Below are 6,584 nucleotides of genomic sequence, written 5' to 3'. Positions count from 1 at the left end.
TGGCCATCTACAAACTGGCCAAGGGGGACAAGCAGGCTATGGGAGAGTCCCTGTTCCCCTGAGCCCTACCAGGAGTAAAAAGGAATGAATAATGGTCATAAGTTGACTGAGAGTAGATTCAGGCTAGATATCAGGAGGCACTACTTCACAGTCAGGGCGGCTAGGAGCTGGAACCAACTTCCAAGGGAAGTGGTGCTTGCTCCTACCCTGGGGGTCTTCAGAAGGAGGCTAGATAATCACCTAGCCGGGGTCATTTGAACCCAGAATTCTTTCCCGCCCATGGCAGGGGGTTGGACTTGATCCGCATAGGTCCCTTCAGACCCTACCAATTATGAAACTATGAAACTATTTATCAATGACCTGGAAGATGGCATAGGGTGCACCCTCACCAAGTCTGCACATGACACTAAGTTGGGGGAAGTAGTAGATATGCTGGCTATAGGGCTAGGATTCAGAGTGACCTAGACAAATTGGAGGATTTGGCCAAAAGAAATCTCATGAGGTTTAACAAGGACAAGTGCAAACTCATACACTTAGAATGGAATAATCCTAGGCACTGGTACAGCCTGGGGGCTGACTGGTTGGGCAGCAACTCCACAGAAAGGGACCTGGGGGTTACAGTGGACAATAAGCTCAATATGAGCCAGCAGTGTGCCATTGTTGCCAAGAAGGCTAACGGCATGCTGGGCTGAATTGATAGAAGTGTTGCCAGCAAGTCTAGGGAAGTGATTATTCCCTTCTATTCAGCACTGGTGAGGCCACATCTGGTGTATTATGTTGAGTTTTGGGCCCCCCACTACAGAAAGGATGTGGACAAATTAGAGGGAGTCCAGCAGAGGGCAACAAAAATGGTTCAGGGGTTGGGGGACAAGACTTATTAGGAGAGGCTGAAGGAACTGGATTTATTTTGTATAGAGAAGGGAAGAGTGAGAGGGGATTTAATAGCAGCCTTCAGCTACCTGAAGGGGAGTTTGAAAGAGGATGGAGTTAGACTGTTCTCAGCAGCAGCAGATAACAGAACAAGGAGCAACCATCTCAAGTTGCAGCAAGGGAAGTTTAGCTTAGATATTAGGAAGAATTTTCTCACTAGGAGGGCAGTAAAGCACTGGGACAGGTTACCCAGAGAGGTTGTGGACTCTCCATCCTTGGAGGTTTTTAAGACCCAGCTAGACAAAACTTTGCCTGGGATGATCTAGTTGGGGATGGTCCTAGTTAATTTTTTTAGTATAAACACTTCTACACATTCACTTTTTGTAAATATGGTAAATGCAAATCTCCATTTTTAAACAAATAAAATAATCAAAAGCCTTTTTTCCCCCCAAGCACTGCTTACAAGCTGTCCTGAAAAGGGATTTAATGATATCCCTTTTATTTAATATTTAACGAGGATTGCAGAAAGTATATCTAATCAGGAAAGAATTCAAGCATGTTTAAGTTTGAGCACATGGTTAGTAGTTTTTCCCAAAAAGACTTAAGCCCATGTTTAAGTGTTTGTTTTTTTTTTAAATCAGTACCTAAATACTTATCCCTTGTAGCCTCATACATACCTATTGGTAAACTGTACAGTGAATAAATGGAGACGATTGATTTTCTAGACCAATAGCAGTGAGCAGGATCCTGAAAATAACAAGGAACTCAAATGGGGTAAAGTACAGATATGTTTTTTTTAAATTAAGGCTAATTTTATTTATATCAGTAGGGACTGAGGACAAAGTATAGTCAATGTTGTAGCATTATAGTAATGACTTTCATTAAATCAGACTTTCTACTAAGTGAGCATTAAAGATTCAGCTTTTGGGTTTAATAATACATTTGACTTTAATAATAACATATATAAAATATTGCTATGGTTATATACATAGAATGACTATTACTAAAGGAGTCGCAAAATGCTACTATAAATCCTGTCAATGAAATACCAGTATTGTAGCCCTCCAGTCACAATGCAAGATTTGATGCCCCTTCTTTCCCCATGATAGAATGTAAGTATAACCTGTTGCAGGCAAAGATGGACATTTATTAGATGCAGAACTTGTTGTGTAAGAAAGTGAATAATCTTTAGTATTACGAAATGTATGAATGGGTTGTAAGAAGTCTAGTCTTTAGTTTTAAGAAATGTAAGAGGGTAAGTAGGGGTTGAAGTAAATAGATGTTCTAGCTTGCTAGTACAGTGGCCACCTTAAATTCTAAACTTTTCAGGGTAGGAATCTCTACTTGTATTGTCTGTAAAGTGCCATGCATGGCTGTGAAATTTAATCATTTTATTTCAGATTGTCAATTTGAATTCAAGTCCATTCAGGTAAAGGGAATTTGATGCTGCAGTGAGTTATATCAAGAGCCCAGAATACAATGACACTGGACTGCAATTCTGAGCTCATGGAAGTTGCTCTCAACATACCAGTTTCAAAGCAGCGACTGCTGAGAATTTCTTCCATCTGCCATGGAGGACATGAGCCTGGGCATTAGGAATCTTCCTTGCTCTACTACCTATTATTTTTCTGGTAAAATATAGTGCTGTAGAGACAGACCTGAAAGAGCTAGTTCTGGAACTGGAAGCAGGGAGGAGAGAGGAGACTTACCTGGCCAGCTCTCCTACTCTGTACCAGCATGGGTTTGGGCTACTGCTGCTGGGGGACAGAGCTTAGCCTCCCTCATCAAAGCTCTCAGTGCCCTCCATGAGATTTATTAAAGTGGGATGGCTTTGAAGCTCATTTTAAAATTAACCACATCATGTAATAGGCAATCTCTGGCAAACAAGTATTTGGCTAAAGTTCTCTTTACTTGATGTTCTTTTTATTGTCCACTTTGTAACTTTTATTGGGAAACCTGGCACTACTGTTGGAACAGTGTTTTCTTATGTGGGGAGAAATTAATCAAATGTCTGAACCTGGAGGCTTATGATGTGAGATAAAAAAAACTTTCCAAAATAGTTATTTGTTTCTCTTACAGGTAATTATTTTTGAGTAACGACATCTTCTAAAGATTGAAAGTCCTCTTAACTTCATTTGTAACTTAGGCATGCTTTGGTGACTGGCCAGCTCTGGAGTTTGAGTTGGCATTGTTTAACAGGAGTGTGCTTAATGATTCAAACAAATGGCTCACTCTCACTCTCTCTGTGCCATCAGACATGGACTCACCCTACATTTGTGCTAGAAAACCTGGATCTCAGCTAATCAGGAATCTGGGCTCTTTGTTTGCACGTTAAACTATAATAGATGAGTGAGTAGTTTGTCTAAAGATCTGCCAAAAATTTGGAAATAGTTTAGAGAGGACCTTCAATATACGGCGGTATAGTGGCCACATCTACAGGAGACTCTGACTGCACAGTCATTACTGCACTTGTATAATGCAGTCATTTTATACAAGTACTAAATGACTAAGCAGTAACTGAAGTTACTGGAATTACTGCACAGTCACACTGAGAAACACCATGATGGTGACAGCGCAGTAGCTTGTGACTACTGTGCAGTAGCACTGTGTCATGCTTACTGCCATGCGATGCTACTGCATAGTACTCACAGGCTACTGCACAGTCAGTGTCTTGTGTAGACATGGCCAATATGTACTAACTGGCTTTGACAACCCTGTTTAAACTTTGCCCTGTATTCTTGGGACTGTCTGTCTCTAAAAAAAAAGGTATAGCATTATGCAAACTATATTTCCTTTCAGTTTGGTATAGCTTGAATTTCAGGTGGATTGAAGTAGAAATGCTTAAATTTGCTTTGTTTTCAGATTTGTCTTTAATCCCACTTTAAACTTTCTAGTCCTCTTCTCTGATGAATATTTCCAGTCCATCTTGGACTTTTTCTGCCTTCCCAATTATGACTCTTCAGTTTTATTAGCTGTTCTCCTTTACTCGGTTTCTTGTTCCTTCTCTGAGTCTGTTACGGATTTTCTTTCTTTAGTCCTTACTCACTACTTTCCCCTTCTCCATTTCTCATGGTCTGATATTTGGCCTCATGTTTATGGAGAAATTCCAGACTCTGGAAGCTGAAAGAAGATACTGTCTTCTCTTTTTAACTTTCTCTTTTATTTAATTAAATAACTAGGTAAGTTTCTTTTCTTTTAAAACATAAAGGAACATAGCAATAAGAAATGGATAGAGTCCCAAAATCCCTAGTGCAAGAACAAAACATCCTTTCCAGGGAAGACTTCTAGAAAATAAATGTAGCAGGGCACTAGGGTGCCTGCTACTGGCATTGGTAATAGGGCTTGGCTGTCAATCAGCAGGGCAGCCCAGCTGAAGGTTGCTTAGGTAACTGATTGGGTCAGCTGACCAAAAGGGGGCAGGGCCTGGCTTTTATAAATGGCCAGGCCGAGGCAGTTCCCCTCTGACAGGCTGAGAGGCAGGAGCTCTGCTGCAGAGCAGAGCAGAGCAAGGCAGGGCAGGGCTGCCTGAGCGCTTGAGCGTCCGCAGGTTGATGGGATGGAGGGGCCTCTTTCACGGAGGCTTGACAGAGAGCCAGGGTGGCGCGGAGTGTCATAGCTGATTTTGTGTTATAGCCGGTGGGCTCATGGCTTTACGTTTGTTGTTGTGATGTTTGCATATCACCAGAGGACCAGGTGAGGCTGTAGGGGAAGGAGGAGGCCTCAGGGGAGCACCCCAGCAGAACAGGGGGGGATCCTGGTGGCGCAGAGGGCGCTGCATTTTGGGGTGTGCCCAGGGAGGGCACAGTGATTGGTGCCAGAGCTGGCGCTGTGGATGAGGCACGGCCTTTTGGGGTGTCCCAACCCTGGCCCCAGTGGGGCGGTCCCAGAGAGGGCACGTATACTGGAGAGGCCCTGTAAAGGGCAAGCATAAGATCAGAGCGTCCGGTGAGGAGGAGGATACGGGAGAAGCCTCAGACAAGGGCAAGTCGATTAGGAAGCCCCTGAAAGGGGCAAGGGCAAGTCTAAAGAGCCTGGAAGGGCAGGGCGCGTGAGCAAGAGCCCGGAGAGGGCAGGGTGTGTGGGTAAGGGCCCGGAGAGGGCACATATATCAGAGAGGCCCTGGAGAGGGAGCGTATACCGGAGAAGCCCCAGGGAGGGCACGTACATAGAGACACAAGAACGTCCGGAACACCAACGAGGCTTGGGCGTAGTATTGGGGGCGGAAGGAGCCACGTGACGCCCTAGGGTGGGTGCACCAAGAGATATCCATATAGGGCAAGAGCACCGGGTCTGAGAAGCCCAGGAAAGGCAGCCTCCCATTAATATTACATAAACAGCAAAGACGTGGCGGGCGAAATGAGGGTGCTGGAAAGGCAACTTGGCACGGTAGGGGCGCAGGAGAGATCACGGCCACTCCTGGGCCCCGCCCCATGACAGTAAACTTTCAAAAGGCTTGTTGTTGTTGTTTTTTAAAGGAACATCCTTTAGGATTTAGTAAAGAATTCTCTCTCTGCAACGGAGAACCCTTGGATGACTAAAAAACCTATAGTAAGAGAGTAGTTCTGCATCATATGCTATACATTTTTTATACCTCTAGAACCCTATTAAAGGTCTGTAGATCATTATTGGCTATGCCCCCATTACATTTTATAAGATTTTTCCATATGGTATGACTCAGTCAAACAATTCACTGGGGGGGGGTGTGGAAAAGAACTGAGCTTGTCAATGAAGCGGCATACTTTTGGAGAAGAAAAAACTGGAAGGGGATTTATAACAATCTTCAAATACCCTGAGGGTGTTAATAAAGAGAATGCTCTCTGTGGCTTCAAACACCCTGAGGGTGGTAATAAAGAGAGTACTTTCTGTGGCTGCAGATAACAGGGCAAGGAGCAATGATCTCAACTTGCAGCAAGGGAAATTTAGGTTGGATAGTAGGAAGAACATTTTCACTATGAGGGTGCTTAAGCACTGAAACAGTTTACCAGGAAAAGTTGTGGACTTGCCATCTTTGGAGGTTTTTCAGTGTTGTTTAGACAAACACTCATCTGGAATGGTACACTGTGAGTTGATCCTGCCTTGAGCAGCCAGCTGGATTAGATAACCTCCTGAAATCCCTTTCAACCCTATTGTTCTGTGATCCTGTAATGCTACCAATAGATGGACCCTGGGATTCAAAGAAGATCAGCCCATCTCTTCCCACTGTAGAGAGAGAGAGTGGCTGGCAATAGCTAGATAGTTAAGCAGGAGGAAGCAAGATCAGGTAGCTTACCTAACTCCAAATTGTTAAATGAGCTTGACATGAATTAGATTACTCAGGAAGGAAGGTTGAGCTTACCAACAACACTTCTGTGTCTTGATTCTTTATAGTAGGCCACATCATGATCTTCTGAAAGGAAGAGGGGAGAAGAAAGAAGCAGGCCTCTTAGTTGTTGCTGTCCACTTTATGACCGCAACAGAACATGTGAACAGAGAATAAGCCAGGAATGGGAATATAATTTTAAAAAGCCCTAAAGTGCCCACCGGAGATCTAAGGCCACAGAGGAATGGGACAAGGTGGGGCCACAAGGGAGTTCTTATCGGTCATTATCTCAGAAACATGTTTGAGGCAGGATACCTCACTGTTGTCCCAAACAGAGCCTTTAAGAGCCAAGTTGGAAAGAGTCACATGTGCTGGGCATTGCACTCATAGAATCATAAAAAATGAGGGTTGGAAG

Source organism: Crocodylus porosus, unplaced genomic scaffold, assembly GCF_001723895.1.
Source record: "Crocodylus porosus isolate Cpor-Errol unplaced genomic scaffold, CroPor_comp1, whole genome shotgun sequence".
In the NCBI taxonomy this organism is placed as follows: domain Eukaryota; kingdom Metazoa; phylum Chordata; order Crocodylia; family Crocodylidae; genus Crocodylus; species Crocodylus porosus.
The sequence above is the reverse complement of the archived record's forward strand: the minus strand, read 5'-3'. Positions refer to the sequence as shown.